We start from the raw sequence: 15540 nt of genomic DNA, 5'->3' as shown, positions 1-15540 counted from the left end.
AATCCTTTACTCCTCAGGGAGAAGCTCTAGGTTTGTGAATTTACTCCCGATTTGGGAGAGGTTGGGTCTTGGCCTATCCTACCTGCTTTGATGTGGCCTCTTTCTCATTTGCCCAATGTGAAGGATTTGCTCAACTAGTTTTCAGGGTTTTTTCTCAGAGGAAATTGTTTCTTATGTCGCTGTAGATTCCATGTGTCTGGAAGGAGGTGAGTTCAGAATCTCTTTTTGTCACCGTCTTGAATCACCTTCTTTAAAACATTTAATCCACTTTTTTTTGGAGCTTCCATTAAAAGAAAGTATGAACTAATACAGATTTTGAAAGTATGTTCCATATAGCATGTTAATAATTTTGCATTAGTAAAATTCAATAAAAATGTTTTAAAACATTTCCAGTGATGCGCTTATATAGATATGAAAGGTACCTTTGCCTTCAAGGAGGTTAAATCTTATGTGGAGATAAAAAGCATTAAAGGAGAATGTGAGTATGAATTCAGATGATGGAGCAGGATTGGGGAAACGGATGAGATTTAGAGATGTTAAGAGGTAAAAGGAGTGATGGAACACGAGAGAGGAGTATAACTGAAAGTGAAGTCAAAAGCTATGTTAGAGTCAGGTCGCCTGGAATTATTTGCTGGGGTTTATGTAAAAATATACTTTGGAAAATTACAAAAGTACTGTATCTATTGAAGTTATTACAGTAATATGTGCCCTATTGAAGAAATGTTAAAGCAAAAAGTACATAAATGTGATCGTCACACTTTGCAATCAAATTCCCATGGGTAGCATAATATCAGTTTGATGTTTATTCTAGGGTTTGTCTGTTTACATAATTATCATTTTAAAATCACTTTAGAAAATAATATATACATATTTATGCAGATAGCTTTCTTCTACTTAATGTATCTTGAACATACCTCTGAGTTAGTGCATATTGACTTCCTCTTTTCTTTTTGATGGCTTCATCTTTTCTAACGTATGTATGTATGGATTTACCAAAATGTCTTCATCCATTCACTTATTCTTGGACAATTAGCAAACTCCTAATTGTTACTATTGCAACTGTACTATAATGAATATTCTCATATATATATTTTAACACTTTTTTTGTAAGAGAGGGAGAAATCGAAATGATACAATTTGGTCATTTTACATTTTGGTGATATCAAACCATTCTCCAAATACTTCTACAATTTACTTAAAACGGTCTATGAGACTTGCTTGTTTTCTCATCAGCACTGAAAACTAAAGGGCCCATAAATTCCTCTCAGTCTGACAGGAGAAAAACGGTATTTAATTTTAGTATTCATTTGCATTTTCTTAATTATAAAATTGAACATCTTTTCATAAATTAACTTTTTCTTTTCCTGGCAATTGCTTTTTTCTATTCTCTGCTCATCTATGAGTTTACCTTTTTATTACACTTTATGAAAGTATAATAATGAAAATTAATGGTCTGTGATGTGTTGCCAATGTTTTTTTTACTAACAGTTTGTCTTTGTACCCTTATTGTGTATCTTCCTTTATGTAAAAGTTTAAATCTTTTATACAGGTAAACATGTAAATAATTTTTATAGATTCTTGATTTTATGCCATGGTCATTCTAACTTCATGAAAAAGTATTTTTTGATACATTTTTTAAATTTTTCATTTTTCTTACATTTAATTCTGTAATCGGATCTGTTTTCATGAGAATATGGTATGGGGATTTCATTGTATAGTTGTCCCAACACCATTCATAATTGAGTAATCATGTCTGAATGATTTTCAAAGCCTCTTTTAATCACACACTGAATTTCTATGCACTTGGGTCTGTTTTGGACTCTAGTCTGTTCATTGATCTATATAGCTATGTCTGCACAAGGGCCACATTGCTTTAATAAATCTGGTCCACTCTAGTGTATATTCTTCACTTTCAGTCTCTTATTTTTCCACAATAACAGTATGTATAATTTTTTGTGCCTTCTACAGACATTTCAGGATTTTGAGATAAATGCATTGGGCTCAGAATTATTTGGAGAGAATAATTTAAATGTCGAGGTTACTGATCTCAATACATGGTAGTTCTCTTCATTTTTTCATGTTTATGTCCTTAAATAAAAATTCATATTTTTCATCCAATATGTATTACACATTTCTTGTGAGGATTATTTTTATTTTCCGGTTTCTGTTGCTGTTATGATACATTCTACAATATTTTATGATTTCCTGACACTTAGGAAATCTATTGATTTTTAATATTGATCTTATATTTAGCCATCTAACAGAAATTATAATAAGCTATGATAATGTTTCAATTGTGTTTGATTTTTCTCAGCAAACACTGTATTATCCACAAATGATGACACATGCTCCTCCCATGGTCCAGATTTTATTATTTTTACATATTTTTCTTATTGAATTGGTCACGACCTTCAGTATAATACAAAATAGTTAAGATTCATGACTGAACATTTTTGTTCAGTTCTTGACTTTTGTGATACAACTTGATTGGGGAAAGAAAGCAAAAATCTAAGAATTCATATATGTGGTTGAACAGATCAAATAGTATATATGGTCTTATATTGAAAAAATTATCTTCTTACCATGAGTCTTATATAACCGTTTCAGTTTTCATTTCTTTTGATAGTTAAACATCTCTAAATAATATGCTTGTGTAGCTGTTTCTAGACAGATCAAGTTTAGATTATGTATATTTAATTCTTTTACCTGACCCTTATAAAACTTTTTGCTTTCTTCTAAGTCAGCCACATTTTTTGTCTCAGTCCTCCACTGAGGAACTGTAACCACTATCTTTTTCTTTAGAAAAAGCTTCACTTGTGTCTCTCTTTTGTAAGATGAAGACATTAGTTCTGGCCTCTCTACCTCTCTCCACTTCCACTAACTGCTTGCCCTCACCTAGTGACTCTAAAATATGCTTCCTTTACATATCAAGGTTGATAACATGTATATTGTTTTGTAACTATAGTGAAAGCTTCTGTAATTTTAGATTGGTTCTTAACAGTCAATAAATATCATTTTCTTTGCATGAAGAAAAGCAAATACAGTTGACCCTTGAACAAAGTGGGTAGTGGTTCTGATCCCCTGTGCTGTCAAAAATCTGAGTATAACTTTTTACTCCCCAAAAGCTTAATTACTAAGTGACTGTTGACCAGAAGCCTTCTTGATAAACAGTTGAGTAACACAATTTGTACATTATATTATGTACTATATTCTTACAGTAGAATAAGTTAGGAAAAAACATTAAGAAAATCATAAAGAAGAAAAAAACATTTACAGTATTTATTGAAGATAAAACATGGATAAGTGGACCTGCTCAGGTAAAATCTTGTTGTTTGTTGAGTCATTTGTAATACTATTTGCTTCTTTACGTGTTTCATATCCTGATACCCATGATCCTGAATTGATAATGTTCCTAGGGGTAAATTCTAATTGGATTTCCTTCTTCTCCTACCCCCTCTCTTTTCTGTCTTTTTTCTTCTTTGTCTTCTTCCCCTCATCTTCCTCCTCCTGCTCATCCAGTAATTTTTTTCATTCCCTCACTTTTTTCTAGTTTCTCAATCATCTTATCTTTCATTCATTTTTAACTAATGTCTCCTCCAACCTCGACCACTTTAGCTTAGCACAACAAATCCATTGTGAATCCACTGTTAGAGTGGTTCCAACTTTTTTGATTTTTGGTTTAGAGTTTTATTGGAGTAAATTTTTCATGTAACTTCCTAAGAAAGTTCAGTAGTCATTAGTGCTGTTCACCATATATTTTTCTCCCCTATGCACAGCACCTATACCTACTTTTCAGGCATGTGGGAAAATTGTATGTTTCTGTCGTCTCGAAGTTAACTTGCTTTCTTCAGTAAAAGTGCCTCTTTTCCTATGTGACAGTCACCAAATTTTTTCAGACAGTGTCTGTTCTGTCAATTTGGTTTCTGAGATGAGGATGATTTAACACAGAACTTTTAATATACCTACACAGGACGTTTAACGAGGGAGAAATAAACCTGTATCGTTTAAAGTTAGGCAGAATTTTGAGTTATATAACCCAGTATATCCTATCTGATACAGGAAGGGTATGTGAGTTTGAGTCCTAGAATATTTGAAATTATCTTATTTTCTGACACTTGGTAGTTAATTTAGAGAAAGAAGAAATTCTAGATTAAAAATAAATTTCCTTCAGAACTATAAAGACTGCTTCAATGTCCTCCATCTTTCCTTGTTACTGATGAGAAGACTGATGACAGTGCAATTCCTTTTGCTCTTCAGATTTTTTCCCCCTCCTCAAATCTTTTAGTGTATCATATATAGCCTCATTTGAAATTTCACAATAATGAATATTTTCTTCATCCAGCTTGTCTCTTCATTGGCCATTTCTTTTCTGAAGATCATATACATGTCTGTACCCTGAAAAACTTCATTGCATTGTTTTGCTGATAATTTTCCTTTTTACCTTCTCAGTTTTCTTTTTCTTCAGTTTGCATTAGTTGCACCCCTAAATTACACCCTGTTTCGTTGCTTTGCCGTTTGTTTTCACATTTTAAGGGATTTCCTTTATGTTATGTTCCAACATGTCTTTTGATTTCATATAATTTCAGCTATTGTATTATTTTTTTAAGAATGTCTCTTTTACCAGTACCAGGGTGCATTATCAAACTGGTCATTGCTGTGGATAATTGGTCTCTGTCCTGCTGGGACCACCTGAAATGGTTCATAGAACACTCCTCAGATCAGGCCACCTGAAAAATGACAGAGGAGAGAATGTACTTGCTGGCTTTTATCTCCCATCAGTCAAGGTTTGTATGCGGCACTTCCTCTCTGCACTACTTGGGTGTATATGTAGTGAGACTCAACACAGCTTCTCACAGATGTCCCACACCGTAACATCAGAGAAACTCGGGCAGAAAGCAGAATGTGCGGTGCAGCTCAAAAGTGATGGTGTCTGGTTATCTCTTCAAGATAACTGGTTGACAATGCAATGGCTGAAGTAAATTAGAAAGCTGAGGGGGGAAGAGGAGTGAAAATGTTAGAGGGGACAAAATAAATGATCAATGTAGTCCACCTTCTGAAATGCTCTTATTCTTTGGTGCCTTCTATTCAGTCCAGTCAGTCAGAGCTTTCAATCTAGTGGCCAAACTCAGTCCTTACAAAGGAGAGTTAGTAAGAACAGGCTTTTGTCCCTACTACTACAAATGGTCCTGAGGGAGAAATGAGTATTTATCATCTTTTTGCTTCCCATACCACAAATTCCATATTTCCCTCTCTCTACACTGGCAATTTGTATGTTCTAAATTGCCAGTCCGATGGGATGACATGAGCCTTCATCACCAAAATACATTACCCTTCTTGGGTTATGGTTGCTCCAAGCACACCCAGAGTTATCATTAGGCGTAGAGTTGCCACCCCTCTGAACCCTACACCAGAAACAACCCAGAAGAATCTGGGGATTCAATATTTTCAGGCTTGTTCCCCCACCCCAGGTCTCAGGGTCCCATTTTTTTTTTTTTCCCCTCTACAGGCCCTGACTTTGCCATATGAGGTCTGTTGAGGTTGTGAGTTGAGTCGTCTTTGTAGTTCCGCTATCTTTCCAATTAAATTCTAAACCTGGTCTGCTGCTGCTGCCGTAGAAGTCTCTTTAAACACTGCCGAAGAAAATTTGTGACTTTCACAGCATATTTTGATTTGATAATTCTTTAAACTGAGTCTATGTTTTTCAAGGCTTCTAGGACTGTTAATGAAAGCCATTTCACTCTATACTATGCAATTACCATTGTTCCCCATTGTCTATAAGTCAGTACTCGACCTTCACCCTGTACCTCACCCCAATTCCTCGCTCCCCTGTGTGAATCTTATAAATTATGATTTTACTGAGTGCTAGAAGTTATCACCATCACACATCATCAGCAGTGAGATTGTTATTACCAGTTATCAGTAAGTTATTTCATTCCCAATTGCATCTTGTGGGTTTGATTTTAGAGTCAGTTCTGGTACAAACTGTCGTAGTCTGTGTTCCCCTCAGAAAGCAGTCTGAGGTAAAGATCAGAATGCAATAGTTTATTTTGAAAAATCCTGGGTTGTAAGAGTTTAAGGATCAGGGATGGGTGAAACAGGAAGGGAGGAAAGTCAGTACAGGTATGTTAGCCAAGCTAATCATCATTGTGAGCACCTAGAGTTACGCCCACTGGGACCCAGTAAGAAGCCGTGTGGTACACCCCTACAAATGACCACCTGCAACGGGAGAAGCTTTTTTCTATTGAACATTGTGCTAGACCATGCACGCATGTGTGAGTATGACGTGAGGTCCTTCAGCAGTTCCATGCGGTGATGTTGAAGAAGCCTTAGTGCAGAAAGCGAGAGGTCTGTGCGGTCAGATGATAACTTATTAAGAAGCTCCTTGCCACAGCAAAAACTGGAGGAAAAAATGGGCGGAAATGTATGAGATGCAACATAAAAGGTGTGAAATATTTAAGAGCCCTCCCTCTTTTTTTTTTTATCTTGCATCATTTGGCAGTATGTTAATCTTTATATGGATGAAATATATTTTAATGCCTCTGCGGTTACTAATAAGGTTGAAGTTTTTATTTTTAAAAGTCCTCTTGTTCACTATGTCTGTTTATTCTGATGTGTGTGTCTATTTTGGCTGTACTCTACCTTTTTATTAGCTTTTCCCAAATGTTTGCTGACCTTTGGATATTCATATTTAAGAATGAGGCAATAGAATGACTCAAAGAGATCTCTTTGTACATGTGAAGGACTAGTTAACTAGCTGTTTTTGACTTTTAAGCTGAGTAATTATTACTAAACATTACCTAAGGGGACCCATAAATGTCACAATGAGAAAGGCTTTACTTGGATGTTATATCAATTTCCAGTTACTTTGTTCCACTATGGACAATTTATTTCAATTTCTTTAGAAAAAGACTCAAATTTTTTTGGGGGGATGGTGGCTTGGGGTTTAGGTATGGTATAAGGGCCATAATATAAGAAGGGTCTAGCTCAGGCTTTTCTATTCTCTCACTACTTTTTTCCTGCACCAGGATCTAAGCCAGGATCATATGTTGCATTTTGTTGTCATATCTCCTCAATCTCTTTTAATCTGAGATAATCCCTTGGTCCTTTTTTTTTGGTCTGCTCCTTCTTAATTTTGACACTGCTGATGAATTATTGGCCAGTTATTTTGTATAATGACTCTTAATGGAGATTTTCTTGATGTTTCCTAATGATTAAATTCAAATTATGCATTTTTGGCAAGAATATAGGGATGAAGTGCTCTTCTCAGTTCATCATTTTCAGAGACATATGTTATTAATGTGCCTTATTAGTGGTGATATTGACTGCTCACATGATTAAGATGATGTCTGCAGGTTTCTGCACTGTATAAAGTTGTAATTTTTCCTTTTGACATTAAGTATCTTGTGAGGAAATGCTTTGAGACTGTGAAAATATCCTGTATGCCACCATGGTTTTATTCTCTCATTTTAGCATTTATTGATAGATAATTCTTGCCTGAAACAAATATTACTGTGGTGTTTGCCTAACGGTGATTTCTATATCCATAATTTCTTTGATAATAGTTTATTGGAATTCTACCACGAGGAAAAACATTCCCTTTCCTTAATTAATTAATTAATTTTTATTACTATACATTTATGGATTTTATTCTATGGATTATAACCTATCACTATCAATAATTTTATAGCTCAAATTATTCCCAATTTGACTCATTGGGACTCATTCCATTACCCTCCCCATACATTCTTTTGATTTTTCAAAAATCATTTTGTGTACTATCTTATCTTCCGTTACCACAAGATGTATCATGCTCATCTTGTACTTTTCTTATCCCAGGGTTAAAATCATTCATTTGTCCACGAAGTCATAGTTCCTTTTATGGAGGAATACTGTGTAGAAACTAAGATCTGGGTGCTACGTATGCTCATTGCTACTGGGATGTCATTGATTTTAGGCCCCCTTAGGAGAGAGACTTGGGAAATATATGTATGTGTGATTTTTATTGGCAGTTTAAGAGAACGAAAACATTTCAATTATTCTAACAAAGAGCAAGGCAGAAAAAGAAGAATGTGGTAAGCAAAACCATGGTAAATAAAATCGTAAATTGTTGCAAATAAGTGCAAACTAATATTTTAATGTAATATATTCATTGTCATTTAATATAATGTGATACATTTACATTAATTTAAATATGTATTAAGTAAACTCATTGAGATTGAGATTCTCAGATATTTTAATTCAGCATTTATTTTTGTTTAAAAGAGAAATTAATACAAAATGACCTAGAAATGTTTCACATATATATATATATATCTGTAGCCAATATAAACACAATGAAAATTAATGTAATACTGTAATACTATGTTAATATCAAACAAAGTAGAATAAAAGATGCAGAGTATGAAATGTGATAAAGAGAAACATTATGGATAGCATTCAGTAAGAATTAACAAATAAGAAAAATTGTGAGATTTCGATATACTTCAGAAATTGATCACACACAAATTAATATGAGAGTTGATTGTTTTGTTAACAAAAGTTGATAGTTGATTATTTTGGCAACAAAAGTAAAAAGATTCATCTATTGAATACTATAGCTCCAAATAGAATAGATACATGTTTTTCAAGAGCACATGAAACATTTTATAAAGTTGACCTTAGGCAGTTACAGACGAAATCTCAACAAGTTCTAAAGTATATGAGACATCTCTTACTATGAAGCAACAAAAATTTTTAAAATCATTATTTAAAAAGGAATGCCCCTCCCACAAACATATATATTTAAGAGTTTCATTCAGGGCAGTGGACTGAGGTGATCGCAAATGACTCGACCCTTTCCCAGTTCTGCTGCTGCTTTCACATACACATCCCGAAAAAAGACAGCACGACATATACAGTCAAATATGAAACTAAAAAGGTTATCCACCAACCGTTAGCATAAGAGGAAATAATATGAATAGATGCTTGTGGGACCTATTTATAAGGAGGCTTTGGGGAGTAATAGAAATGGGGGTGGGGGTCCTTAACAGTAAGGACCAAAATTTCTCTATCGAGAGCAGTTACTTTAGGCTAAAAAAATTAAATTATAATAGAACTGGTGATCCCCCTACGCTGCAACAGAGGCAATCATAATCCCGTTTTGAAGGGATGCTTTCACAATACAGGGGACATGTGGACTCTGCAGAAATCAACACCTATGAAAGATTAATTCATGAAAACCAGATGAGTAAATGACCAGCTATACAAAATGGGATGATTTGTACTTGAGGATTGTAGATGGAGACAAAAATCAGAATGAGATTTTAAAATAAGCATGTTTAAAATGTTCAGAGTCGAAAGAGCAGTTAACATGAGAATGGAATGGGGTGAGAATGATAAATATAAAAAGAACCATTTAGAAATGCTAGAAATCAGAAACACGTTTATTGATTGTATGAAATGTAATTAATTATATGAAATAAAATGGAACCAAATGTGTGAGTAGAAGAATGAACAAGATTGCTATAGAAAGAATTAGTAAATTTTTTGTTTTCTTGATGACTTTGATTGAAAAAGCCTTTTAGACCTAAAGGCTCTAGGAATTTCCAGTAAACTGATGAAAGTATGAGTGTTCTTTGCTAACACCTTCTATTAAAGTAAAGCCCTCCTAATTACCTGTATTTACCTCCTAATTTGTGTGCCGTATTTCTAAAGCTCTCTTGTTGCTAATCATTTTCCCGAACTTCACTGCAGTATTTGTGACCTGAATCAATGTGTTTGCCTGAATTTTTATTTCATTCCATCTTGACTCTTGCAACCTGCATGTCCTCATTATGATTGATGGACCCAGCTCCAAAGTTCATCTTCTCTGACACAGGGTTCCCGATTATTTTTTACTAGTTTCTCTCACTTTCATTGACCTTATTTCTTTGCCACTTATACTCTCAGACACTGCCATCCATGTCCCCAGGATTCTAGATTTTTCACAAATAACAAAATCACCCTTTGCATGTACTGCACTCAAAAATGAGTGCAGTACATGCAAAACAAACAAAAAACCCTGAATGGACAAACGCACAAAAGGATGGCCAATCAGATAAAGAATTAAGGATGTGCCAGTTGAATCAAAGGTTAAATGGAATAAACCTCTAACCAAGACTGAGCTAGCTATTACTGAAACCAAGAATCCAGCCTGCTAGTGTGTCTTTTTTAATTATACATTTGGAGATCAGAGAAGTAACCACCAGTGTGGCTACGAACAAAATAGGCCAACTCTAAGCTCGCCTTTGTCAGGACCTCTATATACTCCCACTTTAACAAACTGTATTTAGAAAGCCATGCCTCTTATCACCTAAATTTTACCATGATGCATTCTCCAAAGGTACAAAAACCTTTGGGCTGCTAATGAGAAACTTGCAATATTGTTGCCTGCTGTACCAGTTTTCAATTTATTGTTTCTCAGCTCCAACTTTGGCTTTGTGATATTAAATCTGGACCCCATGTATATTTCTCCTTTGCCAGCTGGCTGAATGTTAATCTTCATCGATAGAGAACACTGGAGTGATTCTGTGATGGGGAGACACAGCCCTTTAAAAGCTTCACTCTTCTTTAGTGTTATGCATTAATTTTTGTGATTATTTTTGGGTTTTAAGACATATACTAAATAATGCTAAAAATATATTTTAAAATGGAAGAAAACAGCATATTTGTATTATTTTTAAATAAACATTGCATTCTACTTAAATTAATTCAGATTTAATCGGCATTCTTTTACTTCAGCTTTAAGAACTTCCTTTAACATTTCCTTGGAGGTTGGTTGGTATATTCTTGATGAAACTCTTTAGCTTTTGCTTTTCTAAAAAATTCTTTATTTCTCCTTCAATTTCGAAGGACAAGTTTGCCATGTAGAATATTCCCTACAGTTTTTCTTTTTTTCTTTTTCTTTCAATACATCTTACAGCTCCCTTCTGGCCTGCAAAGTTTCTGCTGAAAAATCTGACAGTCTTCCAGGGGTTCCCTTGTACACAACAAATTGTTTTTCTCTCACTGTTTTTCATTCTTTCCTTGTCTTTAAGCTTGGAAATTTTAATTATAAAGTGTCTCATTGGGGGAGGGGATCTCATTGGATTTCTCTTAGTATAACTCTATGGGCTTCCTGGATCTGGATGTCTGTTTCTCCATGCTAGGGAAGTTTTCAGCCTTTTTTTCTTTGAGTAAGTTTTCTCTTCCCCTCACTTCTCCTTTTGTCACTCCTGTAATGTGAATACTGTTCAGTGTGATGGTGTCCCATAAATTCCATAAGCTATCTTCACTCTTTTTATTTTTTTCTTTTTGCTCCTTTGATTGGATGAGTTCCACTGTTCTCTCTGAGTTGACTTATTTCATTTTCTGATTTAGTCTGCTCTTGAACCCATGTTGAATTTTTTAGTTCCATTACTGTATTCTTCTTTTTTATTGCTCTCTTATATTTTCTCTCTCTGTTGAAATCTGCATTTTGTTCATGTGTTGTATATTTGACCTCGGTTAACATCTTTATGGCCGTTATTTAGGATTCTTTATCCAGTTAATCACTTATCTCTGTTTCATAAGGGATGTTTCTGGAGTTTTGTTCTTTTGTTTGAAACATATTGTTTTGTTTCTTCATTTTTCTTGACTCTCTGAGTCGTCTTCTGTGCATTAGATAATGTAGCCACCTCTTCCACTACAGATGGAGTAATCCTGTATAGGAGATAGGACCTTATTGATCAGCCTGACTATAACTCTTTGTTGTCTCTCAATTCTCTGTGATTGTCCAAGCTGCATTCTTTGTTCTAGTGGTTCCCAGTAGTTGAGAGTGTACCTAGACCTGTCATTGGCTCAAAGGGTAGAATCTCGGTCAACACCTAGATGCAGGCTGATTTGTTTAATTTGGCTAACCAGTTTGCTCGTACTCTAGAAGCAAGGTTGCCAAGATTTTTAATTTTCAGCCCTGGCAAATGAGAGACTCCAAACTTTTGCCATTATTGCAAAGAGCCAGAACATTGGAAATGGGAACTGCCGTAAGTTAAGCACTTCAGATGCTCTCAGCCATATAAGCAGCCTTCCCAAGGTCTTCTTAATTCCCAACAATGGGGCTTTGGGGAACAGCAAGGACTTTTCCCAATCCTTCCTTTTAATTGGCCGGAAGAAACTTCTCTTTAAATTAGTTTAAAAAAACTATCTCTATCCTTATTGACGCTGGTGCTACATTCTTGGTGTTTAATTCTTCTGTTATAAAACAGACCCTGCCCTGGAGGAATAGAACAATTCAGATAACAGAATTTTCAAATAAACCTCAACAGGTTCATGTCTCTGAACCTATTTCTTTTTGCCTAGGCCTTTTAAGAGAGACACCTTGTTTTCTCCTTAGTTCTTCTGTCCTTGTTCATTTATTAGGCTGAGATTTCCTAGAGAGGTATCGTGCTAGAACTTCCCTCTCCTGAAAGGGGGAAATAATCTTAGAATTTGATAGTAACTGTCAGAATGGCCAACCATTTTTGATAGTACAATAGCTAAATCTGGCACTGATCAGTTGCTCTTATCGGAACAACTGCCATCTCTCTCTCTCTCTCTCTCTCTCTCTCTCTCTCTCTCTCTCTCTCTCTCTCTGAGAACTTTTGTAAGAGCTTATTTGAACCAAACAAATGACATATGCTTGGGAGCAAGATCTTCAATGCTCCAGAGAATGACAGTGTTTTAGCTTCTTTTATGGATTTTAAATGAAGGAGAGAACATAAGAAAGAGTACATGGAGGTGGGAAAAAGCAACGCAGGAATTGGATTACAGAAGAGTTAATAGCATAATGTGTTTTCTTGAGGGTAGGTCCTTATTTCAAAAGTTTGTCAGCCTAGAGGCCCCATAACAATAGGGCTGGCTCAAAACCTTTCACTAAAGAATTTACAGGCTTGGGACATGGCTACCCACCATGACCTGCCCAGTTAAGGATTTACGATCAGGTCACCCTGTGAGGTTGTTTTCCATAAAACCCCTTTTTTGCCCACAGTCTCCTCTTTTGGTCATCAATCAATCCAAAGGATGTATTGATGACCAATCTTTTGGTCAGATAGTGTAGTCTCACAGTACTAGGAAGGCTCACTCCTAGGAAGTCTCAGGAATGACTTCATCTTGTGGACCATGAAGGATGCAGTAATACCATAACCATGGGATCTGAGTTGAGGCTGAATTTTCCCAGAACAGGAAGAGTAGGTAAATGGAAGACTGTCATGTCTATGGCTTTTGTAGCAGAAAATAATACTCCGGATCCTTTCTATCCTGTGAACTATTAAAACTATGAAAAGAATTTTAATATTTTATACATGTTCAGTAATCATAAATAGTTTGACTAAATAGAAAAATTCAAAGAACAGGTATAACTATTATTATGACTAATATCATTAGCAGACAGGTAAAGAAAAACGGTCAAATCGATTGAGTTTAATACCAATCTATAAATACATAGGCCTTATTGATGACCTGGGATAGCCATCCTCCTCTAGAGTCGGCATCGTCTCATCCTTGAGAAGTCTTTGCTGTTTGTAGGCAGGAGTAGATGTCTGTGGTAAGGTGCCCGATAAGGCCTCTTCCAATGAGGCTCTTTTATTTGGTGTCCTTTCCAACCAACAATGTCTAAAGTCTGTCCCCTGAGAGCTTTCCATGAAAGGAAGTGGCTACCAACTTAGTATTTTCTCGAAGTGACTATCAAACCTTGGCGATAGTGTAAGCCCTCTTTCAGAAATGTCAGCTCATAAATTCCTTCATCTAAGTCCAACTTAAATGCACAGTGATGCACGAATGAATACAAAAACCCAAAAATCCAGGGGAGCCAAGGAGCAGAGAAGAACAAAGTGGTTGTCTTGGGTTTTCCTCAGCCCCAAGTATTCATTTAATTTACAGCCATTATTTACCCATACGATATACCCTAGAAGTTGTCATCATTCATTTTCAATGTTTTCCATGAAATTTCAAATTCTTTGAGGTGTTTCACGAGCACTTCTGAAACACCACAAAGTTATTCCTACTTATATTGAGATTTTAACCCTTAAAACCTCCATGTCTAATGAAAACTAAGAAGTAATCAATTAGTTTTTTTAGCTTGGGCATTTTATAACCTCTAGAAATATTTTTCATAAACGTAAAAGTCAATTATTAACATGGACTTATTTTTGTAAAACCCAGGCCAAATAAAGACATATTTATTTTACTTAAACCAACAAATTTTAGCTTTTATTTATTAAAGATTAATCTTAGATCATGTGAACTTGAAAAGCATAAGAACTGGTTTCTATATTCTGAGTTTTTTAGCATACCCAATTCTTACAAGTGCTTGCCTTTAAATTAATTTTAATAATAGCATCTGAAGGTAGGAAATTATCTCACATTTACATATATAGACACAAACATACACGAACAGAACAGTCGGATCCAAATTTTGTTTTGGAGCCCTTTTACAATTTATGTGTCCTTCAGAAGTCATGTCCAAATGCCTTACCCCTTTTAAAATAGGGACAGTCATTTTTAATAGCTCAAAGGACTGGGTTGATAGCAAAATAACATCACAGGTTGATCTATTTATCTAAATATTTTCTCTCTCTTTCTTTCCTTGTAAATACTTTTACACATATCATTTCAACTCTTAAAGTTCTGAGACAGTCTCTATAGTTTTTTTTTTTCCATTGATTTTTGCCTAATTTTATAGCCTGCTTTTTCTAATCGTACTTGTAAAAATTAATTTAGAAGTATCGAAGGATCCTCATCTGAACCATGTTAGTCATAAATGGGAGGCTGATTGTTGTGGTTTGTTGGTCTCAGAGGCACAATTTCCATCGCTGATTGTGATATCTGTAGAGCCTGAACATACTCTATAGAAAACCAGCCCTCACATGCACGTCTCCAGACCAGCCAAAGGCGATGGATATCCCTGTAGGAGGATCATTATATGCTCTAGAAGAAATTTTTCCTTAAGCAACCCCACAAAGATTCGTAGTCACTTAAGAATATCCGATTACTGGATGCAACCGGAATTGTGACCCAGAGAAAAGCACGGGCCCCTTTCTTCGAGGGCACCCTGCCATTCTCCCTCAGGCTCCCATCAGCCTCTTTGAGATCTGCCATTCTACTGCACTGGACAACTCCCAGCACCCATCCACACCACTCCAAGTTCAGGGATCTGAACAGCTATCATCACCCCATTGGCTATTCAGGTTGGGGAAGTAAATGTGCTTTCTCTTTGATAGCCAAAGAAAGAGTTCAGTGTCTCATTTAACCAGCAAAGATCAAACTAAAATGCCAAAATTAAAAACAGCAACACCCTCCCACCCCCCGGGTTATCTCAACCCTATCCATATCAAGGGTTTTCTAAGAACAGCTCAAATAAGCTCATGGCCTGCTACTTAAAGCATGGAGGCCTGAAATTCCAAAGGAAGCTCATCCCAGCTCACCCTATGTAAACAAGCCGATGGGACACAATGGACCCTTGCTGGTACCTAGCGCTGCATACAGGTGTGCAGGGTGGTCCTGGGTGGGCTGCTTTGGAATCCCGTTGTA

Source organism: Rousettus aegyptiacus, unplaced genomic scaffold, assembly GCF_014176215.1.
Source record: "Rousettus aegyptiacus isolate mRouAeg1 unplaced genomic scaffold, mRouAeg1.p scaffold_m13_p_10, whole genome shotgun sequence".
NCBI classification, from domain to species: domain Eukaryota; kingdom Metazoa; phylum Chordata; class Mammalia; order Chiroptera; family Pteropodidae; genus Rousettus; species Rousettus aegyptiacus.
This window is presented reverse-complemented; position numbering follows the sequence as displayed.